The sequence below is a fragment of the Desmodus rotundus genome, chromosome 13 (genome assembly GCF_022682495.2).
Source record: "Desmodus rotundus isolate HL8 chromosome 13, HLdesRot8A.1, whole genome shotgun sequence".
In the NCBI taxonomy this organism is placed as follows: Eukaryota; Metazoa; Chordata; class Mammalia; order Chiroptera; family Phyllostomidae; genus Desmodus; species Desmodus rotundus.
In genome coordinates this window covers 37,125,247-37,136,506 of record NC_071399.1, presented here as the reverse complement: position 1 = coordinate 37,136,506, position 11,260 = coordinate 37,125,247, and the positions used below count along the sequence as shown (strand labels likewise).

At 31.9% G+C, this 11,260-nt stretch overlaps 1 non-coding gene across 1 annotated transcript; it reads left to right on the top strand.

The window, feature by feature from the left end:
* The first annotated feature begins 3,147 nt into the window (after positions 1-3,147).
* LOC112321570 (U6 spliceosomal RNA) lies at positions 3,148-3,250 on the top strand. The gene has a single exon (XR_002976542.2). It is a non-coding gene; the product is annotated as a U6 spliceosomal RNA (small nuclear RNA).
* The last annotated feature ends 8,010 nt before the right edge of the window (positions 3,251-11,260 follow it).

The following is an 11,260-nucleotide window of genomic DNA, read 5'->3' as shown; positions in this document are numbered from 1 at the left end:
TCAACAAGACAGGTAATAACAAGTGTTGGAGAAAATGAACCCTCATTCACTGCTGGTAGGAATTCACACTGGTACAGTCACTATGGAAAACAGTATGGTGATTCCTCAAAAAATTAAGAATAGAGTTACCCCCAAAACTCAGAACATTTATTCACAAAGATATTTACACCTTTATGTTCATTGCAGCATCATTCACCATGGCCAAGACATGCAGACAAAAGTGTCTTCCATAGAAGGTATGGTACATATACCATGGAATACTACTCAGACAAAATAACTGCCATTTGCTGGCAGCGTGGATGGATCTTGAGAATATCATGCTTATATAATTCAGTAAGAAAAACAGTGAAAAACCATATGATTTCTCCCATATGTGAGATATTAAAACTGAAACTTAAAGACACAGACAACAGTATGGTGGTTACCAAAGGGGAACAGAGGTAGGGGGTGATACTACTGGGTAGAGGGGGACAAATATATATGGTGATTAAAGATGATTTGACTTTGAGTGATGCACATCCAATGAAACATATAGATCATGTGTCATAGAAATGTACACTTGAAACATATAATCTTATTAACCAATGTCATCCCAATAAATTTAATAAAAATTAAATTAATACATCTTTGCCTACTACTCTCAATTCATATAACCTAGGTTTTCTTTTCCATCCAAATCAAGTGTTTCTATAAAATTACCATAAAGGCTATTTTATATCCAATGATCCTAAACACACCAATGAATGGGTTACCCTCAAAGATAACACTTTAAAGCCTAATTTAACTGACATATAAAATTAACAGAAGGCTTGGCATTGTGCTTTTGTGCACCACCTTTGCTTTTTTCTGCATGCTTCTTATTCCAGCTTGTTAACTTAATTTTCTGAGGGACCTGCAATAATTTGAGGGCAGGAAGTTTTTACTGGGTATTCACAAATACCTGCTCTTATGCATCTTTCTATATAACAATGAATATACATCAGGGAAACAAATAACATTGGGAAGGCAATGGCATTTATGGCACCAACAGTTGATGCCATGAACATCTTGTACAAAGAAGGAGAGAATGGGATAGAACAGTGGAATAATACTTGCATATATTTTAATAAAAATTGTCCTTGTGTGTCTTAAGTTTCAACACAAACAGAAAATTCTCAGTGTTGACAGTCATCAGCAGCTTTACACATTAATTTCAATATCAACTTACAAATTCACAGGTATTAGATTAGCCATCACAGAATTATAGAGAGTCTTTCCATTAAAATGTTGCAGTTTTCATTTTAGGATGAGATATTCTGGAAATAGTTACAACAAAATAAAATAAATAGCATTCATATAAAAATTGTCTATATGTGTCAAGAGCAAACTGTTCTCCTGGATCTTCCCATAGATCCTGTTTTTTTTTATTATGACAGTGAATTTTAGTATACAACACTATAACTAAAACTTGCAATGCATAACAGGTATCCAGTTATTCTTAATTCTGTGTATAAGTTTATATTACAGATACTAATAAGGAAAAAAAAATAGAAGATAACATGGATTTGGTTACTCATATAATCAATCAAATTAGTGAAGAACTTTTCAGATCATAGAGTGATTGCTATAAATGAAAGGAGCCAAGATCAAGTGGAAATAGCATCAGCATGGGACACTCCAATAAAATGCACATCTTGATTCAACACTTAATTACAGGTGGCATTATATAGAAAAGTTAAAACCCAGTCTCTGGTCCCAACATTATATAAAACCATGACCTTATGTAAGCTATTTAAATTTTTCATACTATAGTTTGCTAACTAATAAAATGAGTAGATTACTCTTTGGTATGTCCTGCCTAATTTATGCTCCCAATAATTTATGAAAAATCTATATATGCATGAAATAAAATTAATCTTATAAAAGCTTATATATTATGCTTATTTTCTTATATGTAGTGATTTATAATTAACACATTCAAGGAAAGTCATTTTGTGATTATTTTAAAATAATTTATTACTTACAAATTTCTTTATTCACCTTTGAAAAAATTTTGCTTTCAGATGGATATTACATGGTTAAACCAAGGGTTTTCAAGGAGATTAAGCAACTTTTTCTTAATGTATAACTTTCAAAGACAGACTCCAGATTCACTACTGAAAGACGTTATAGTATGACATTAAACCAGAAAAAAATCTTAAAAAGACTTTAAGGTATATTAACTTTTGAGGTTTAGCTAGCTCTAATTCAAAATGTTTTAAACAATTTGAATCAGGCAAACTTACTTTATATAATAATCTGAAAAATTAAGTGAAAATTGATAGGTAATACCATTAACCCATTGCAAAGTGGTCCAAATGAATCCAATTTTAGTAAGTAAAAAGTATAATTTTTTTTGATGGCAGTGGCTTTATAACTATAGTATTACAGTCGTTTAAACTAACAGTACCTAAGAGAAAGGTAAGAGAGTACAATTTTTTAAACTAATAGTAAAAGATGTGGCACTACATTTTATCCTAGGAATGCTTAGCTAAAGTACACTTTGAAGGTAATGGAGGATAAATTAACTTCTCATCAAGGACTGACCATGTGAAATCATAACATATAAAAGTACCAATTTTAAATTTACTGGAGCACAACCATGGAGTATAATTTCAAATCTAGATCCTTGTAGAGATCAGAAAAGAGAGAGCAAAGCAAGAGTAGGATGATAGAAGGCTCTATAAATAGGATGGGAAGTAAGAAAATATTACCCTGCATGACACTGAAATAATGCTCTCTTTATTTATTTTCAGCCCCATGAATTTGGTAAATGTTCTCAAAACCTATTGAGAAGTAAGAATTCAATAAAAAGTTGTTAATTGTTAACTTCATCCCAAAATAACAGAACATGTTTTCCTTGCCTTTTTACAGGGCATTTTCATTGCTATAATGAGCACCCTTTTGATGCTAAAATTAAATATTTTTAATTTTGAATTTGCCACTATATCAGTAAGAATGTTTTGCAAAAAAGTCCTAATAATTAGAAATTAATCATATTTCTCACTTTTATGTTTCAGAACAGTGACACATAAGCATCACCATATTTACTGCTTAAGTTTCAAGAGAAAATTAAGAAATTTTGAAAAACATATAATTGTGCACTTCTATTAAAACAATATTTAGTGCTCATTTTGGCAGTAAATATATTAAAATTGGAATGATTCATAGAAGATTAGCATGGTCCCTGCCCAAGCATGACATGCAAATTCATGAAGCATTCAAAAAAGGTATTATTTACAAAATTGGAACAGTTATTACATATCTATCATTAACATTATAAACAAAAATATTCATATTTCCTTACTATTTTTAACATGTAGAAACTATTTATAATATTTTGTTGAATTGGTTTAACAATAGCAACACAAGAATAACTAGCATTTATTGATAATATGTAAGGGCCAAACAAAACTTTTGACATATATACCTCATTTAACCTTCACTTTCACACTATGAGATAAGAATTATTGCCACCACTTGTTACAGGATCATCCAGTTTTGAATATTGAGGAAATGGTAAACTAGATATGTTTTTCAGCAAGTTCACTACCAAACAAATGGTAGTGCGAGGTATAAATCCAAGATTATGAACATAATCCTGAGTAGACAGAACTCCCTAATGTCTCCTCGTCCCTCCCAGAGTTCCATCCTAAGGTAGAAAAGGCATCTATATGGAATGATAGCCTTCCAGATAGAACCTCAAGGGCTGCTGGAGAGGCCCCATCCTCAATCAAGAACGTGTCTGATTTTTATATAAGGGCATACTTATTGGGTTAGAATTTCACTATTCTCTTTTCAGTTGTTCTTTTTGCTACCCCATCGAGTCTACAGCAGTTTTGACCTTGTTCTAGCACAAAGAGGTTAAGTAATTTGTTAAATAGTTTTGTATCAGCCATCAGCTGAGGGAAAATTTTAATCACTATCTGACTTCTAATTTCTCACTTCTCCTAGTATTGATTTCAAGTGTATGTATTTTCCCTTGTTTTCTGCACTGATTTAAAGTTCCAATTAAAAAATTAATCCAAATATTTTCTTATTCATTTTGTAAAATATAAGATATAAATACAAGATATTGGAAACATCTTGTTTAAGCAAGTTTTTAATTTTAATGGTGTTGTTATGTTAATGTTATTTTTCCCCATTGGAAATGTACTTTACAGTTGTGGGAACTAAATGTTATTCTTTAGAGGAAAGAAAAAAAATCTTACATACAGAGGACTAAAGCTAAAATACAGAGTGAAATGTATTAAACTTTCCTGAAGTAATGTTTTTGTCTGAACACATCTTTTATCAGACCATTTAAAAAATATTTCCTCAATATTATTGTCACACATTCTTACCCTGCTTCTGTTTTCTGAGTACCACTGCACATGTAGAATTAAGGTTTTAGACTAAAAAAGCAGCATTTAAAATTATTTTTATCTTTTACAATGTGCATCTGTTTAGTAAATTAAGAGAAATTATTAGGATACTTTAAGATATACAAGCTTTAAAAAGCTAAGAGTTGCTATAATTTTGTTAACTTTATATAGATGTAATGCAAAAAAGAAAATAACTCAAATGATATTGTAACATACATGTAAATAACATTTGACAGAGATGTAAATATGCACAAATGTATAGATGTACATTTCATCTGGAATTTCAAACTTCATATAAAATTGTAGGTAGTTTTTAAATATTCTGCAGATGAAAAGGCTTAAAATAATTTATTAGACTCCTATTGTATATAAAACACTAAAACAGACAGAAAATTGTTCCTTTTTGAAGACATACTAATTTATTTATGGAAGATAAAATCTTCAAGAAGTATGAGACCAATCACAGAATGAAACAACTTATACATAAAATTTGATTGAGTCTCTCTCAGTCACTAGAGTCTCAGTCACTGGATTCCAAAAGCAAGGTTATGTCTGTCTGAATAACATTCCAGACACATTGGTCAATGCATGTAATTCTAGACACTTGACAAGCTCAGGATGGAATATGGAAACATTTGAAGATTAGCATTAAAATTATCCTAATACATACTTCTTTCAAAATGATCTTCAAAATTCTTCTTTTGCAGGATGCTTCCCTGATAGTTTTGGCAGGGAGAATCATCTTTCTTTCTTCAAAGTTTGCTGTTAAAAAATGTATTTCCTTTTCAAATGTATATAAAATCTTCATAAAAAATAAAAGTAGTGAGTGAATCAATATCAAAAAGAACAACAACAATAAAAGAACAACTACCAAGAAATTATTTCTTATATAGTAATGTAGGTGTGTATATCCATTCATGAACCTAGATAAATATGTGTCAAATTGGCTTACTTTTTATATATATGCCACAGGCATGGGAAGGGTAGAGATGAGTATGGGAATATGTCCACATAGTATCATAGACAGAGGTCTATTTGTGTTCACATGAGAAAAGGATTAAGACCTCACTTTGATCAATCTTAAGTGCAGGTAACCATTGCTACACTTATCCATGTTTATAAAACATAAGGGTTTTCCTGATTTTGTAGGAGCTGACATCTCCTATCCACTCACAGTTTATTGCTGATGTGGGGCAAAGTTCACAGAAGTGGTAAACAGGACAAAAGCCAATTTGGTAAAGGACTTGGAAAAAGTATTTTATGCGAGACTTGTCTCAATGGAGCCTAGCATCTTCTGGGGAATCATGACTCCTGATTGACAAATCCACAGAAAAGAGACATCTTGTCAGAACACTTCATCATACAACTAAGTTTGTTATTTTATGGCTGAGAGGTCAGGAAAAACATTGGTGATAAAATGACATTTGAGAAATCCTGCAGGAGTTTATGGGGTAGCTGTTGGAATAACTGATGGGTAAAAGGGAAGGATTTCAGGAGGAGAGAATAAAATTAATAAAATAATTACCAATAATACAGTGCCCTGTGACTTCCAATGTTCTTCTGTGAAACAAATAATTTGTTTAATTGACAGTAATAACTTCAGCATCTTAATAAATGATGGAATTGAAAACAAATCTTTATTTTATAAGTGGAGTATAAATGCTTTATTTTATAAATGGGATATCACAGAAGTCCTAGTGTTTTTACAAATGGAATATGGGAAATTCATTAGATTTCCTTCTACCTTTCAAGGCAATGAATATGCTACTTCTTCAATGGAGAATAAATGGTTATCTTTCTTTTTAAACCAGCTAAGTCACCATTGAAATGAATAATCAATTTGAAAGAACACTTTTACTGAGTCATCATTGATCATTCTCTCAATCTTGAATGATCATTCTCATATAATTGCTTTTGCTTTGGAACTTAAAAGAAAGCACACCTAAGGACACTACCTAACAGATTCAGAAAAGTGTAGTAAACAAAGGAGGAGGGTGAAATTTTAAGACTCAAGTGGTGTATATATGCAAAAATAAATAACAAAAGATTGAGATAGGCACAGTCCACAGAACTTTAAAAAAGGAATAATTTTAAAGCACTATTCAAAACTCTTTATAATAAAAACCTTTGTTTTCTTTCTCTTTTTTTTTTTGCAGAACATATTTTGAAATTCTACCCTAAAAATCTTTCATTCCTCTATGAAAGTCTGACTTATGTTCTAGATTTATCTTTTAGTATCTTAATTTGAAGGTGACAACAATTTAATATGTTTCCATTGTACCAGTATTTTATTTTCAGAGACTGTATCCATTAAAGACCTCTGATTTTTTCATATGTACATATCTTTAGTATAAAAATACTATCATCTTTCTTTAAATTTAATTGAATAAAATATTTTTCTTGCCTTGGGGAAAATTCCAATATAAATGAATGCCTTTAATGCTGTGTGTATGGTTTCTGCAAGCCATTTACAACACATTAGTGTTTAAATTGTTTCTAGCATTAAACTTACTTTAGATCTATAATAGTGGAGCTTAACTCCAAAACTTTTGTGACCTTCCATATGATAACTGGTTTAAAGGCATTGATATTGTCTGAAAAATTAAGATTTTTACATTGAAAAGCAAAAATAGTGAAATGTATGAGTAAATAAACAATAGCTAGATTTTGACTGAAAAGACAAATTTAAGCTATAACAGAACTGAAATGAGAATAAAACAGTATAGTGTTATGGTTTATAGTTTGGGAGACTACTTAAACTAAAACAAATTAAATAGAAATAGAGCAATATTTTCAAGGAATTCTGGGCCTGGGATATACATAAATAGAAAAGATGAATTGCTACATACAGGGAATGGTCAATATTTATGTAACTCTGAGCCCTTTTGCTATTTTGCACATAGGAGCTACTGGGGGCAGATCCAAAGAGTGGAAGCAGAGATAATAGTTGGAAAATGTTTTTGTCATTCAAGAGAACACTTCACAGCACCAGTACAGAGAAGAAAAGTCAGCCCTGGCCCTCTGATGTGGAATGTCTTCCCTGAACTTCCTCCTAGTTTGTCCAACTGAAGTTGTCAGTGAGGTTTTGGTCATCTATCACCTGTATTTTGGCCATGCACTCCCTTTAAATGTCTCAGGAAATTAGTAAGCTCCCTTTTTGTCTACACATTTATCATAGAGAATGAAATGGTAGTGTTACAGAACCCCAAGCCTATGAAGTTCTGAAACAGTTGTAAGGGATCCGATTGTCCACCACCAAGAAGTGTGACTCCCAATAACAGAATTCGGTGAAAAGGAAAGGAATTGTTTATTTAAAAGTTATACAGATTTAGAATGATGCCAAAATTCTGCCATTAAGTGCCACTCATTTTAAAGCACCCACGAACACATGGTCTTGCCCCCTTTTGCCAAACCAGGCCAGTTTCAGAATATTCCACTCAGACATACCATTTCTTAGAAACACAGAAGTCCTAGGCTCAGCACTCCCAGTCACAGTTCAGCATCTTTGGCTTTTCCCAGTAATCTGTGCTTGGCTAGGCAGGTTCTGCAATTGCCAGAACCATCAGTCATGCCACTGTGTTCTCCAGTCCTTAATTAAAAATTGCATGGTACCTCTTCACACACCACACCTCATGGAGAGTCAGTACTCCTTCCTAAACAGCATGGCAAAGAGAGAGAAAGCCCAGAGCTTCTGGCATGACACTATTTCCCACTCTTCCCACAATGGGTTACATCTGCCCATTTTTTTTACAACTCACATTCTTTCATTGCCATTATCAGTCCAGGCTGGTGTGGCCCAATGATGCAGGGTGAACCTTCCTGCCTCTCCTGCAGGCACTGTCAGCTTCCCCCAGCTACATCATGGCTACATCACAAGTCAAAGTCACACCCATCCCCCTGCCCCAAGGGAGCAACACAGCTTTTTAACATAACTATTAAGTTAGCAAAATTGCCATAGATATGCAGAATACCTCTCAATGCCCATCCTCTGCGTCCTCCATCCCCCAAAAGAGGGTTCATGGAGGACATCTCCATTTTGGGGACCTCTAGCTCAATACCCTATTATAGTAGTTTGACCTGCTGAATGGCAGTGGTGGTGTGAATGGGAAAACCAACCACCAGTAAATGAGTGGTAAACCCACCCTGCTTACATAGAGATAATTATTTGTATAGATGTTCAGCAAATGCTCACATTATTTAAAGCATCTTCTATCTCCTCTCTGATTATTGCCTTCTTAAATACAGCAAATGAGTAGATAGTACCTTCAAATTGGGATGAACATAACTCAGGATTTAAGAAAATAGAAATAGTTGTGGAAAAAAGTTTAACTTTTTACTTTTTTGTTTATGTTTTTCATGTATTTTATTTTATTAATATATAACCTTTATTATATTTTTTCTATTACCATTTAGTCCCCTGTACCCTCCTCCCCCCATCAATCACCACCCTGTTGTCCAAGTCCATGAGTCCTTTTTCTTCTTTGTGCAATCCATCCTCCCCTATATTTTATAATGTCCAAATAGATTTAGATAACAGTACATGTTCATAATTTACAGAGTAATAGCTGTGCAAAGATTAGTAGGGACATGTTTGTTTATTCATGTATGCATGATCATAAAACATTTCAAGATTAACTATAATACTCAAGAGTCAAGTTTACTAGAAAATTTAGATTTAAACAAACTCTTTTGGAACACTAGATGAGGGAAAAGATACAAATGAAACATAAATAGAATGCTATTGCTACATTGCCTCTTATTCCCATTATTTCATTTGCAACATGAAATTCTTAGAGCAAGTCTCCTAATCCTTGTTTGGTAAGAATAATACTCATAAATACTGTCTACATTTAATTCAATGGTGCTGAATCCCCTATATTTCTAATACTTATAAAGTAGAATAATTTTAAAAATACATTTAGGGAAAAACAGGAAATAAAGACTCCTTTTCTTCTTGTGGTGTTTTTCTTCAATGGCTTTTAAAAATTCTTTAAAACATATATTTCTATGAAAAGGCATGCTCCAAAAATTTTACATTTATCTTAAGGAAAAAAATTGCGTATATGAATTGGTTCCTAGCAATGCTGGCAATTTCTCAGATCTCAGGTTGAGGTGCTTCAAAAAGAGATATTATTGTCATTACCATATCACCCTTTATCACCATTTGTGAGGTGAAGAGCTCATCAAACCAGTCCTTCGCTTTGCAATGTGACTTCATGTTCTCAATTTTTCTGCTCTTTTAGATATCATTTTTGTACTTGTGCATGTCTGAGAATTCAAGTCTGTCATTATTTGATAAGTGGAGCAAAACATTCTTTTATTGCACCCTCTGATATAAGTGTCTTTTCTGATACTGTATAGGTCCAGCTGCTACTTGGCCTCCCCTGGACATATTTTGCATGAAAAACTCATTTGCGTTTTGAGAGTCATCTGTTATTTTGATTCTTTCTTCCATAGCAATTTGTTTGATTTCTTGTCTAGTAAAATCATTCTCATCAGAGTTCTTTCTCTTCCAGTTCCTGCATTATTTTACTAGCAATGAAAATTTGCTATTGAGACGTCTTGTCACCCTTAGAACAAAAAATTGCTATAGATATTTAGACAGCAGCAGATCAATCAGTCTTCAATTTACCAATATGGAAACCAATTTGCCAAAGATATGAAGTGAGAACATGCCTTGAATGTTTGAGTTATTAGGTATAATGCCACATGTAACTGATGTTATTTTCTATATAATAAATTATTTTTACACATTTTTACAATTTATAGACATTAAGAAAGCTTGGTATTAGCATAGGTAAAATAAATTTTATGTATCTTAAGTTAGAAAAGGAGGAAAGAAAGATAAAGACAGTGATGATAGAAAGAAAAAAAGGAAGAAAAGTTACAGGGGCTTGCAAATGTGAGTTTACAGTTATGAGTACACAAAGCAGAGTTTATTCTTATATTACTATTTATTTGTTAATTATTGTGTTATTTATTTGTATTATTTATTTATTTTTTAATTATTGTTATTATTTTGTATCCTTATCATTTATCCTTTCAACAATGATGGCTGGTAATTTAACCTACATTTACGTACACTTGTATAATGAAGGAAAGAATAAAATTGTTGTTGCACTAATTTTATGGTTAGCATTTCTATTATTTCTTTGAGTAAAAACACTATGCCCATTTGGGGACCATGTATAGAGTAGAAGTGTGTATAAATTTATAAATCTTATTTATGTAAAATATATTATAGATTGAAAACTAATGAAGAAAGTAGTACATATTTAAGTATCAGGGTTTTCTTATCAATGGTGGGATTTGCTTTCAGTTTTAGGTTATACTGTAGTTTTAATAACTATAGTACATTTGGACAAAATTGTTTATTATTTTTAATATTTTCCTATATCTACAAACATATATGTGTATACTTTGTTTTGAAAATTTATATCTGTAATTTAATTTTCCTAAATAAATATGTTTGATGTAGCTAATGAAATAATCTGCAACATAAATACCTGTTTCTACAGCTTCCTCTTCACTAATGACTGATTTGGGACTTTGAGCTAAAATCTATCTCTGCGAGGCTTGGCTTCTACTTCAGAGTAATCAACATAGAATATTAAGATGAAAGGAAATGAAAATAATATAATTAGAGCACTTATTATTATGAAGTGGTACTCATCCTGATTTTGTACAGTAGATTTTAAAATAATAAAAATAATAATATTAGTGTTTTCTTACTATGTGTTAGGTACTTCACGTGAATTTTCTCATATAACCCATATTTAATCCACATGAGTTTGGGTTACTCTCTTCATTTCACCTGTAAGCAATCTGAGATTTATCCAGTTTAAGTAATTTCCCCAAATCATTGTCGAAGATATCAA